Source organism: Cervus elaphus, chromosome 33, assembly GCF_910594005.1.
Source record: "Cervus elaphus chromosome 33, mCerEla1.1, whole genome shotgun sequence".
Taxonomy (NCBI): domain Eukaryota; kingdom Metazoa; phylum Chordata; class Mammalia; order Artiodactyla; family Cervidae; genus Cervus; species Cervus elaphus.
The window spans coordinates 8,552,416-8,565,709 of record NC_057847.1 but is presented as its reverse complement, the minus strand read 5'-3'; the positions used below and the strand labels follow the sequence as shown (position 1 = coordinate 8,565,709).

General features: G+C 58.3%; 3 pseudogenes; all 3 read right to left on the bottom strand.

Annotated features, from left to right (window-relative positions):
* Positions 1–242: 242 nt before the first annotated feature.
* LOC122688767 lies at positions 243–361 on the bottom strand (annotated as a pseudogene).
* Positions 362–6,604: 6,243 nt separating this feature from the next.
* LOC122688766 lies at positions 6,605–6,723 on the bottom strand (annotated as a pseudogene).
* A 6,223-nt stretch (positions 6,724–12,946) lies between these two features.
* On the bottom strand, positions 12,947–13,065 carry LOC122688764 (annotated as a pseudogene).
* Between the last annotated feature and the right edge of the window lie 229 nt (positions 13,066–13,294).

Below are 13,294 nucleotides of genomic sequence, written 5' to 3'. Positions count from 1 at the left end.
CAACCCAGGCCTGCGGCGGGAGTCGGGGCCCCGGCCACCCACCGGGGGAGGGGCTGGGGCTGCGGGGACCCAAGAGTTGGGCCGCTGCTGTCTTCGAGGGCCGCCGGCAGGCCGGCTGGCCGGCCGGCTGGAAGGCAGGCGACGGCTCTGAGTGCGCCAGGTGCGAGGGGCCAGGGGCAGGTGGGGCTCGGGGCGGCCAACCGCGCCGGGGGAGCCAGGGCTAAAGGACAGGGGAGGCAGGAAGCCTACAGCACCCGGTATTCCCAGGCGGTCTCCCACCCAAGTACTAACCAGGCCAGACCCTGCTTCGCTTCCCAGATCAGACAAGATCTGGCGCGTTCAGGGTGGTATGGCCCTAGACGGAGGTGGCTGCAGCCAGGCGCCTTAAGAACCTTAAGAGCCCTGCGTTGCGCCTCCCTTTTGGTCTGACTTGCCTGCCGGTCAGGCCAGCCGGCCACACCTCTCCAAGGGCCGCGGGCTGCACTTGAGCCGCACGACCTGCGACCGGACTCCGGTCGGCCAGTGCCGGCAGCCCGGCGGCCGTCCGACGCCGCCCGGCCTCCGCACACCGCCAAGCCCGGCCAGAACCCGCCTGGCCCGGCCCGGGGCCCCGGAGGGCTTCCTGGACCCCGAGTGGCCGGCTGGCCGTGCATGCCTGGGCCTGGGGTTGGGGTGAGGGGCGCGGAGGTCTCGGCGCCCTCCCGCCCTGGGCCTCTCCAGGCCCGCCCCCTGTCGGCGCCCGCGCCCCGCCCCACTCGCCTTCCAGGCTCAGGGCCACGTGGCCCCGGAGGTGTCTGATTCGGGCCCGCCGCGGACCGCGGCCCTCGGTCCTCTGAGCCTCCCGCGGGCGTAGGCATAGCGCAGCCGGGGCCCTGAGCGCCCATCCTGCCCGGCACCTGCCCGGGGCCCAAACCCACCGCAAGCCCCCGGCGCCGTCCACCGGAGCGCCTCAGCCCCGCCCCTTCGCCCCACCGCGGCCCCCCTTGTCCCCACGCCGCCCGCCAAGCACGGGACCTTCCTGAGGGCCTTCAGACTCTTCCTTAAAGAGTTCTACGTGAATTGAAGACAGGATCTACTGGATTGTCACCAACTGCTAAAACAGACAGACAACAGTTACTTTGATCCTTCTTGCCTTACTGTGAGCTGTGACGGTAGGGAATCTCATGGCTGCTGCACTCAACGCTTTCATTCATTCTCTTGTTTAAAAACAGGGACTCATTGAGCTGCATGGGAGATGAATTCTGTCATTAGAAACGTTGCCACCAGGCTTAAGAAATATATTTATAACTCATTTCTTTCAGGAAACAGGTTTCAAGATCTCCATCACAAGTCTTTCATTAAGATAAATCACAGCTTTGTCAGTTTCTCCAGAAGTACTCTTATTTTTAACTCCCAAGGAGAAGCGCAATAATAGAACTAAATGAACCTAGTAGGTTATTTTCTCTCTAATGGCACCTGTCTTTATTCATAGGAGTCCGGTCTACGTATTTCCTGGGCTTCCCTGGTGGCTCAGGTGGTGAAGAATCTGTCTGCAATGCAGGAGACCTGGGTTCCACGGCTGGGTTGAGAAGATCGCCTGGAGAAGGGAATGGCGACCTCTTCCAGTATTCTTGCCTAGAGAATTCCACGGACAGGGGAACTTGGAAGGCTACATAGTCCATGGAGTCACAAAGACTCGGACACAACTGAGCAACTAATACACGTATTTCTTACTATTTGCTTCGTAGAAGCAATCGTTCATAGCCTTTTATAGCACTTTCTAAAGAACGTGTGGTGCCTTTTTCTTTGTTGTAAGCTGCACTAGGTCTTGGTTGCCACACATGGGATCTTTAATTGTGGCGTGCAAACTCTTACTTGCAGTGTATGGGATCTAGTTCACTGGCCAGAGATGGAACCCAGGCCCCTGCATTGGGAGCAGCCACTGGATGACCAGGGAAGCCCTCTAAAGAACTCTTCAAGTGCAACTTTCTGGATGTTCGCAGCAGCTCCGGGCAGTCCTGGTGATGACACTGTTCTGCACTCTCGAGCCCGTGTCCTCCCCGAGGGACACAGGGGCCAAGCGAGCAGACAGATGCTGCCCCAGCGTCAGACCGCAGGGCCAGACTGGCTGTGTAAACTCCCTTCCAGTGATGTCCTCTTTTTACCGTTCCTCTGGTAAATTCAGTACTGCTTTCCTTGGAGCGTGTGTTTAAAAAGGAAATCCTAGATGTGTTCCAACATTACTGCCCACTTTGAGGTGGATTGATATCTACCTAGGACTTGTTTATTAAACCCACCTGCCTGAGTACTGTGACTTGACTGGAGTTTTCTTGAAGTCACTCCTGAAGCATTGTGATGGTTTTGTCTGACATTAATAGATTTTTAAAAATGATACGTGTTGGCGTATGGCTATGAAGAAAGGGGAGAATCTGTTGCTATTGCAAACCAATTATGGAGGCAACTTAAAAAGGAAATCTGAATTGTAACTATGTTTCTATTTATGTAAAATACGGTCCTTACCTTGCAGTCTGTAGTTGATGTGCACAGACACAGCAGTGGCTCGCGGGTTGCTCTTCTGCCATCTTCCTGTCCTCCTTCAGTCCCTGCATGTGTATAGGAACTTCAGTGAGATAATGGGGCATTTAACAGAGACTGCTCTGTGCAATACTGTCTTTAGTGTTTCTCTTTTAAATTTGCTAGGATGTTAATTTATATGCACATAAAATACATAAAAAGAGAGTTCTGTGCCTATTGTGTATACCTAACCTAAAAGGAAATGCAGGATATTGATCCCAGAGGGAAAATAAGTTAGAGCGTCTGTGTTCAAAGATTTTTGAAAGTTCTTATTTCAGGCTGAACCGTTGTTGGTGACCCGTGAAAGTCGCTCAGTCATGTCTGACTCTGCGAACGCAGGGACTATACAGTCCATGGAATTCTCCAGGCCCGAATACTAGAGTGGGTAGCCGTTCCCTTCTCCAGGGGGTCTCTGCAACCCAGGGATCGAACCCAGGTCTCCTGCATGCCAGGTGGATTCTTCACCAGCTGAGCCACCAGGGAAGCCTGAACACTTATCAGCAGTTAAGGATTTAACAAATGCTAGATTGGAAAGATAAAATAATAATCCTGCTACATTAAAACAGATTTTCTCAACGTCAAATTTTTTCAATGCAGTTGTAGGGAAGAAGTAGTTCCCCCTTACGGAAATATCAGTATGTTAATGCCTAAGAAGTCCTTTTTCGAAAAGTTACAAAAAAGACAAAAGGCGGAAAATTATGCCAATAAGGCACCACATGATGATGCAAAAAGATGGATACAGACAAGGAAAGAAGGAATAAAAACTAAGCATTATGCTAATGGGAAACCATCAGGCAAGTTAATTCCGGGGGGGTGGGGGAGGAGGAACCTAATGGAAAACACTTGCTTCTATGCCATAAACCATCTTTGAATTCAGGTTTCATTGGATTTTTCACGATAAACGTTTCATCACCTATACGTTGGCTTGTCGTCTACTTTGTGCAAAAGCCTGGAGCTCCTAACTACTAGGGGGTCTCCCATCCAAGTACTAACTAACCCTGCTTAGTTTCCCAGATCAGAAGACATCTGGCCCGTTCAGGGTGGTATGATCTCATCAGAGGGAGGCGGCTGGCGCCAGGCGCCTTCAAAGCCCTGCGCTGCGCCTCCCTCTCGCTCTGACGTGCCGGTCGAGCCAGCCCGGGCCGCACCTTCCCACGGGGCGCGCGCTGCACTTGAGCCGCACGACCAGCGACCGAACTCGGGCCGGCCAGGCCCGGCAGCCCGGCCGACGCCGCCCCGTCCCCGCACACCGCCACCCTGGCAAGCAAGCCTGGCCCGGCCCGGGGGCCCGGAGGGTTGCCGGGACCACGAGCGGCCGGCCGGTCGGGCGTGCAGGCCTGGGCTCGGGGTTGGGGTGAGGGGCGCGGAGGTCTCGGCGCCCACCCACCCTGGGCCTCTCCAGGCCCGCCCCCCGCTCAGGTCCCGCACCCACCCCTCCGGATCGCTGCTCAGGCCCAAGTGGCCCCGGAGGTGTCTGGCTTGCGGGCGGGCCGCCGCCGGCGACTGGAGCGCGGCAGCCCCGCCCCTTCGCCCGACCGCGGCCCCCCCTTGTCCCCACGCCGCCCGCCAAGCACAGGACCTTCCTGAGAGAGCGGACGAGCGACAGGCAGGGGCACGGACACGGACACACACACATAGACACTCGCACGCACCCAGGCCAAGGGAGACAGCCGGCCGGCGCAAGCTCCTCAGCCAGAGCCAGACCCACAGCGCCTGTGAGAGGCCGGGGGTCAGGAGACTCAGAGGCAGAAAGAGACGAAGGTTCAGAGACAGACTCCCAGACGGCCAGAGGGAGATGAAGACAGACACGCGCGCGGACACACACACGCACACACACACACACACACACACACAGGTGGAGACACACAGAGGGAGACAGACACGGGAGAGAGGATGGCATCCGATCCGCGACAGACACACTGGCACAACCGTGACCACCCCAGAGAGAGGCCCTGCGGAAGAAGCCGCTTCCCCAAGGGAGGGGGCGTTCCCTTGGGGCGGCCCAGGCTGGACGCGGTGCCCCGGGGCTGGCAGTCCCCCGTGGGGTCCCCAAGACTTCCTCGCAGCCGAAGTCTCAAAGGTCCCCTTCAGCTTGGCTACCTAAGGCAAGACCCAGCCCCCGCCCCCAGACCAGAGGGTGAGTGTGTGAGAGTGTGTGTGTGTGAGTGTGTCGGTGGGCCAGGCTGTGGTCAGGCCGACCGGGGCCCGGGTGCATACCCACGATGGACGGGGGAGGGTGTGGAGGCGTGGGGGTGGGGCTGGGGGTGGGGAATCTGTGTGGTCCTCTTGCTGTCTCTCTCTCCCTCTTTCTTCTTCTTCTTCTTTTTTTTAAAGGTAAGATGTTTTTATTGAAATATTGGGACTATTCTCTGTACAGCAGCAGTCTCACTGAGAGGCAGTTTTGCCTCCCAAGTAACATTTGACAATGTTTGAGGACATTCTTGATTGTTAAATCTTGGGGAGGGGTGTTATGAGTATCTCATGGGTAAAATACACAAATGAACAATACTTCGGTTCAATTCTAAACACAGAGAATGTGCCAAATTCTCAAGAAACATTGTTCATATACTTAATTGAGTTAATTTCCAAGGTCCTTATGCCTAGAGTAAGTAATCCAGAAACCACACCGTTTCTCGCCTAGCTTTACGCGGGACACGTGGGAGAACAAAAAGGAAGGTTTCACTCCATTCAATGACCTTCGTTTTCTCAGATGCAGTTTTCATAAGCTCACAAACTCCCGACCCACTCACCCTCCCCTGGGGTTGCAAATCTCTCCTTGGAGAAGCCAAAACAAAGAAAGCCCAATCCCGCACGGTGATCAGCGAAGTGCTGAGGAAACCGTCCCTCGGGGTTTCAAGGCGCTGCTCCCGCAGAGGGCCTGCCCACCTAATCACTGCCGGGCAAATGAAGGAGTCCAACCTGCTCGAGAAACGCTCACTCAAGGGAGGCTTTGACGCCAGAGCCCCGGGCCCAGACCCCACAGAGAGCAATCCCTCCTCAGAGCCTCAAGGGCCAGGCCTCGGGGCCCGCTCCCCCAGGGCAGAAGGCGCGCGCTAGGGCGCGAGACTGGGGCGCCGAGAGGGCCTGGGACGCCCCGCGCACCCGCCCACCCGCCCTCCCAGAGTGGAGGAGGAGCCCGCCGGTCTCCGGCCTCCACCACCCCGGCCCCCGACTTACCGCGGTGCGCTGGGGGAGGGAAAGTGTCAGGAGTGAGGGGCTAGGCCGCACCACCACCCGCCGCTCAGAGAGCAGCGCGCGGCCGCCACGAAACCGTCGCCGCCGCCGTCTCCAGCACCGATACCGACCGCCGCTCCGGGCGCAGCGCGTAGGGGGCCCGACTGCGTCGCACGCCGCCCGCCGTCAGAGGCTCGCTGCGCGCGCTCCGCCCTCGCTGTCTGTGCATTGGCTGACTCCGCCGCCACTCTATCTACATCCGCCCTGTTCTTCACTGGACCACGGGGCTTTTGAAACCGAACGTGAGGGTTGTGAGGGTGGTCTCTGCCAGACTAGGACTCTCTCCCCTCTTTCTGAGTCTCCCTTCCCTGTGCTTTGCAGCTCTTCACCTGTCCGGGGCGGGGTGTGTCTGTGTGTTTCTGTGTGTGTCTTTGTGTGTCTCTGTGTGTGTGTGTGTGTGTGTGTGTGTGTGTGTGTGTGTGTGTGTGTGTGCGCGCGCGCGCGCGAACGGTCGCCTGGGAGTACTGGGCTGGGGCTCGGGCTGGGGCAGCCCCCGGGATTGCCTGAGGCATGCCAAGGGAGCCCCAGATGGAGACCCGACTGTCATCTGGTTTCCTGGAAGCCAAATCCGGAGGCAACCCAGGCCTGCGGCGGGAGTCGGGGCCCCGGCCACCCACCGGGGGAGGGGCTGGGGCTGCGGGGACCCAAGAGTTGGGCTGCTGCTGTCTTCGAGGGCCGCCGGCAGGCCGGCTGGCCGGCCGGCTGGAAGGCAGGCGACGGCTCTGAGCGCGCCAGGTGCGAGGGGCCAGGGGCAGGTGGGGCTCGGGGCGGCCAACCGCGCCGGGGGAGCCAGGGCTAAAGGACAGGGGAGGCAGGAAGCCTACAGCACCCGGTATTCCCAGGCGGTCTCCCACCCAAGTACTAACCAGGCCAGACCCTGCTTCGCTTCCCAGATCAGACAAGATCTGGCGCGTTCAGGGTGGTATGGCCCTAGACGGAGGTGGCTGCAGCCAGGCGCCTTAAGAACCTTAAGAGCCCTGCGTTGCGCCTCCCTTTTGGTCTGACTTGCCTGCCGGTCAGGCCAGCCGGCCACACCTCTCCAAGGGCCGCGGGCTGCACTTGAGCCGCACGACCTGCGACCGGACTCCGGTCGGCCAGTGCCGGCAGCCCGGCGGCCGTCCGACGCCGCCCGGCCTCCGCACACCGCCAAGCCCGGCCAGAACCCGCCTGGCCCGGCCCGGGGCCCCGGAGGGCTTCCTGGACCCCGAGTGGCCGGCTGGCCGTGCATGCCTGGGCCTGGGGTTGGGGTGAGGGGCGCGGAGGTCTCGGCGCCCTCCCGCCCTGGGCCTCTCCAGGCCCGCCCCCTGTCGGCGCCCGCGCCCCGCCCCACTCGCCTTCCAGGCTCAGGGCCACGTGGCCCCGGAGGTGTCTGATTCGGGCCCGCCGCGGACCGCGGCCCTCGGTCCTCTGAGCCTCCCGCGGGCGTAGGCATAGCGCAGCCGGGGCCCTGAGCGCCCATCCTGCCCGGCACCTGCCCGGGGCCCAAACCCACCGCAAGCCCCCGGCGCCGTCCACCGGAGCGCCTCAGCCCCGCCCCTTCGCCCCACCGCGGCCCCCCTTGTCCCCACGCCGCCCGCCAAGCACGGGACCTTCCTGAGGGCCTTCAGACTCTTCCTTAAAGAGTTCTACGTGAATTGAAGACAGGATCTACTGGATTGTCACCAACTGCTAAAACAGACAGACAACAGTTACTTTGATCCTTCTTGCCTTACTGTGAGCTGTGACGGTAGGGAATCTCATGGCTGCTGCACTCAACGCTTTCATTCATTCTCTTGTTTAAAAACAGGGACTCATTGAGCTGCATGGGAGATGAATTCTGTCATTAGAAACGTTGCCACCAGGCTTAAGAAATATATTTATAACTCATTTCTTTCAGGAAACAGGTTTCAAGATCTCCATCACAAGTCTTTCATTAAGATAAATCACAGCTTTGTCAGTTTCTCCAGAAGTACTCTTATTTTTAACTCCCAAGGAGAAGCGCAATAATAGAACTAAATGAACCTAGTAGGTTATTTTCTCTCTAATGGCACCTGTCTTTATTCATAGGAGTCCGGTCTACGTATTTCCTGGGCTTCCCTGGTGGCTCAGGTGGTGAAGAATCTGTCTGCAATGCAGGAGACCTGGGTTCCACGGCTGGGTTGAGAAGATCGCCTGGAGAAGGGAATGGCGACCTCTTCCAGTATTCTTGCCTAGAGAATTCCACGGACAGGGGAACTTGGAAGGCTACATAGTCCATGGAGTCACAAAGACTCGGACACAACTGAGCAACTAATACACGTATTTCTTACTATTTGCTTCGTAGAAGCAATCGTTCATAGCCTTTTATAGCACTTTCTAAAGAACGTGTGGTGCCTTTTTCTTTGTTGTAAGCTGCACTAGGTCTTGGTTGCCACACATGGGATCTTTAATTGTGGCGTGCAAACTCTTACTTGCAGTGTATGGGATCTAGTTCACTGGCCAGAGATGGAACCCAGGCCCCTGCATTGGGAGCAGCCACTGGATGACCAGGGAAGCCCTCTAAAGAACTCTTCAAGTGCAACTTTCTGGATGTTCGCAGCAGCTCCGGGCAGTCCTGGTGATGACACTGTTCTGCACTCCCGAGCCCGTGTCCTCCCCGAGGGACACAGGGGCCAAGCGAGCAGACAGATGCTGCCCCAGCGTCAGACCGCAGGGCCAGACTGGCTGTGCAAACTCCCTTCCAGTGATGTCCTCTTTTTACCGTTCCTCTGGTAAATTCAGTACTGCTTTCCTTGGAGCGTGTGTTTAAAAAGGAAATCCTAGATGTGTTCCAACATTACTGCCCACTTTGAGGTGGATTGATATCTACCTAGGACTTGTTTATTAAACCCACCTGCCTGAGTACTGTGACTTGACTGGAGTTTTCTTGAAGTCACTCCTGAAGCATTGTGATGGTTTTGTCTGACATTAATAGATTTTTAAAAATGATACGTGTTGGCGTATGGCTATGAAGAAAGGGGAGAATCTGTTGCTATTGCAAACCAATTATGGAGGCAACTTAAAAAGGAAATCTGAATTGTAACTATGTTTCTATTTATGTAAAATACGGTCCTTACCTTGCAGTCTGTAGTTGATGTGCACAGACACAGCAGTGGCTCGCGGGTTGCTCTTCTGCCATCTTTCTGTCCTCCTTCAGTCCCTGCATGTGTATAGGAACTTCAGTGAGATAATGGGGCATTTAACAGAGATTGCTCTGCGCAACACTGTCTTTAGTGTTTCTATTTTAAATTTGCTAGGATGTTAATTTATATGCACATAAAATACGTAAAAAGAGAGTTCTGTGCCTATTGTGTATACGTAACCTGAAAGTAAATGCAGGATATTGATCCCAGAGGGAAAATAAATTAGAGCGTCTGTGTTCAAAGATTTTTGAAAGTTCTTATTTCAGGCTGAACCGTTGTTGGTGACCCGTGAAAGTCGCTCAGTCATGTCTGACTCTGCGAACGCAGGGACTATACAGTCCATGGAATTCTCCAGGCCCGAATACTAGCGTGGGTAGCCGTTCCCTTCTCCAGGGGGTCTCTGCAACCCAGGGATCGAACCCAGGTCTCCTGCAGGCCAGGTGGATTCTTCACCAGCTGAGCCACCAGGGAAGCCTGAACACTTATCAGCAGTTAAGGATTTAACAAATGCTAGATTGGAAAGATAAAATAATAATCCTGCTACATTAAAACAGATTTTCTCAACGTCAAATTTTTTCAATGCAGTTGTAGGGAAGAAGTAGTTCCCCCTTACGGAAATATCAGTATGTTAATGCCTAAGAAGTCCTTTTTCGAAAAGTTACAAAAAAGACAAAAGGCGGAAAATTATGCCAATAAGGCACCACATGATGATGCAAAAAGATGGATACAGACAAGGAAAGAAGGAATAAAAACTAAGCATTATGCTAATGGGAAACCATCAGGCAAGTTAATTCCGGGGGGGTGGGGGAGGAGGAACCTAATGGAAAACACTTGCTTCTATGCCATAAACCATCTTTGAATTCAGGTTTCATTGGATTTTTCACGATAAACGTTTCATCACCTATACGTTGGCTTGTCGTCTACTTTGTGCAAAAGCCTGGAGCTCCTAACTACTAGGGGGTCTCCCATCCAAGTACTAACTAACCCTGCTTAGTTTCCCAGATCAGAAGACATCTGGCCCGTTCAGGGTGGTATGATCTCATCAGAGGGAGGCGGCTGGCGCCAGGCGCCTTCAAAGCCCTGCGCTGCGCCTCCCTCTCGCTCTGACGTGCCGGTCGAGCCAGCCCGGGCCGCACCTTCCCACGGGGCGCGCGCTGCACTTGAGCCGCACGACCAGCGACCGAACTCGGGCCGGCCAGGCCCGGCAGCCCGGCCGACGCCGCCCCGTCCCCGCACACCGCCACCCTGGCAAGCAAGCCTGGCCCGGCCCGGGGGCCCGGAGGGTTGCCGGGACCACGAGCGGCCGGCCGGTCGGGCGTGCAGGCCTGGGCTGGGGGTTGGGGTGAGGGGCGCGGAGGTCTCGGCGCCCACCCACCCTGGGCCTCTCCAGGCCCGCCCCCCGCTCAGGTCCCGCACCCACCCCTCCGGATCGCTGCTCAGGCCCAAGTGGCCCCGGAGGTGTCTGGCTTGCGGGCGGGCCGCCGCCGGCGACTGGAGCGCGGCAGCCCCGCCCCTTCGCCCGACCGCGGCCCCCCCTTGTCCCCACGCCGCCCGCCAAGCACAGGACCTTCCTGAGAGAGCGGACGAGCGACAGGCAGGGGCACGGACACGGACACACACACATAGACACTCGCACGCACCCAGGCCAAGGGAGACAGCCGGCCGGCGCAAGCTCCTCAGCCAGAGCCAGACCCACAGCGCCTGTGAGAGGCCGGGGGTCAGGAGACTCAGAGGCAGAAAGAGACGAAGGTTCAGAGACAGACTCCCAGACGGCCAGAGGGAGATGAAGACAGACACGCGCGCGGACACACACACGCACACACACACACACAGGTGGAGACACACAGAGGGAGACAGACACGGGAGAGAGGATGGCATCCGATCCGCGACAGACACACTGGCACAACCGTGACCACCCCAGAGAGAGGCCCTGCGGAAGAAGCCGCTTCCCCAAGGGAGGGGGCGTTCCCTTGGGGCGGCCCAGGCTGGACGCGGTGCCCCGGGGCTGGCAGTCCCCCGTGGGGTCCCCAAGACTTCCTCGCAGCCGAAGTCTCAAAGGTCCCCTTCAGCTTGGCTACCTAAGGCAAGACCCAGCCCCCGCCCCCAGACCAGAGGGTGAGTGTGTGAGAGTGTGTGTGTGAGTGTGTCGGTGGGCCAGGCTGTGGTCAGGCCGACCGGGGCCTGGGTGCATACCCACGATGGACGGGGGAGGGTGTGGAGGCGTGGGGGTGGGGCTGGGGGTGGGGAATCTGTGTGGTCCTCTTGCTGTCTCTCTCTCCCTCTTTCTTCTTCTTCTTCTTTTTTTTAAAGGTAAGATGTTTTTATTGAAATATTGGGACTATTCTCTGTACAGCAGCAGTCTCACTGAGAGGCAGTTTTGCCTCCCAAGTAACATTTGACAATGTTTGAGGACATTCTTGATTGTTAAATCTTGGGGAGGGGTGTTATGAGTATCTCATGGGTAAAATACACAAATGAACAATACTTCGGTTCAATTCTAAACACAGAGAATGTGCCAAATTCTCAAGAAACATTGTTCATATACTTAATTGAGTTAATTTCCAAGGTCCTTATGCCTAGAGTAAGTAATCCAGAAACCACACCGTTTCTCGCCTAGCTTTACGCGGGACACGTGGGAGAACAAAAAGGAAGGTTTCACTCCATTCAATGACCTTCGTTTTCTCAGATGCAGTTTTCATAAGCTCACAAACTCCCGACCCACTCACCCTCCCCTGGGGTTGCAAATCTCTCCTTGGAGAAGCCAAAACAAAGAAAGCCCAATCCCGCACGGTGATCAGCGAAGTGCTGAGGAAACCGTCCCTCGGGGTTTCAAGGCGCTGCTCCCGCAGAGGGCCTGCCCACCTAATCACTGCCGGGCAAATGAAGGAGTCCAACCTGCTCGAGAAACGCTCACTCAAGGGAGGCTTTGACGCCAGAGCCCCGGGCCCAGACCCCACAGAGAGCAATCCCTCCTCAGAGCCTCAAGGGCCAGGCCTCGGGGCCCGCTCCCCCAGGGCAGAAGGCGCGCGCTAGGGCGCGAGACTGGGGCGCCGAGAGGGCCTGGGACGCCCCGCGCACCCGCCCACCCGCCCTCCCAGAGTGGAGGAGGAGCCCGCCGGTCTCCGGCCTCCACCACCCCGGCCCCCGACTTACCGCGGTGCGCTGGGGGAGGGAAAGTGTCAGGAGTGAGGGGCTAGGCCGCACCACCACCCGCCGCTCAGAGAGCAGCGCGCGGCCGCCACGAAACCGTCGCCGCCGCCGTCTCCAGCACCGATACCGACCGCCGCTCCGGGCGCAGCGCGTAGGGGGCCCGACTGCGTCGCACGCCGCCCGCCGTCAGAGGCTCGCTGCGCGCGCTCCGCCCTCGCTGTCTGTGCATTGGCTGACTCCGCCACCACTCTATCTACATCCGCCCTGTTCTTCACTGGACCACGGGGCTTTTGAAACCGAACGTGAGGGTTGTGAGGGTGGTCTCTGCCAGACTAGGACTCTCTCCCCTCTTTCTGAGTCTCCCTTCCCTGTGCTTTGCAGCTCTTCACCTGTCCGGGGCGGGGTGTGTCTGTGTGTTTCTGTGTGTGTCTTTGTGTGTCTCTGTGTGTGTGTGTGAGTGTGTGTGTGTGTGTGTGTGTGTGTGTGTGCACGCGTGCGAACGGTCGCCTGGGAGTACTGGGCTGGGGCTCGGGCTGGGGCAGCCCCCGGGATTGCCTGAGGCATGCCAAGGGAGCCCCAGATGGAGACCCGACTGTCATCTGGTTTCCTGGAAGCCAAATCCGGAGGCAACCCAGGCCTGCGGCGGGAGTCGGGGCCCCGGCCACCCACCGGGGGAGGGGCTGGGGCTGCGGGGACCCAAGAGTTGGGCCGCTGCTGTCTTCGAGGGCCGCCGGCAGGCCGGCTGGCCGGCCGGCTGGAAGGCAGGCGACGGCTCTGAGTGCGCCAGGTGCGAGGGGCCAGGGGCAGGTGGGGCTCGGGGCGGCCAACCGCGCCGGGGGAGCCAGGGCTAAAGGACAGGGGAGGCAGGAAGCCTACAGCACCCGGTATTCCCAGGCGGTCTCCCACCCAAGTACTAACCAGGCCAGACCCTGCTTCGCTTCCCAGATCAGACAAGATCTGGCGCGTTCAGGGTGGTATGGCCCTAGACGGAGGTGGCTGCAGCCAGGCGCCTTAAGAACCTTAAGAGCCCTGCGTTGCGCCTCCCTTTTGGTCTGACTTGCCTGCCGGTCAGGCCAGCCGGCCACACCTCTCCAAGGGCCGCGGGCTGCACTTGAGCCGCACGACCTGCGACCGGACTCCGGTCGGCCAGTGCCGGCAGCCCGGCGGCCGTCCGACGCCGCCCGGCCTCCGCACACCGCCAAGCCCGGCCAGAACCC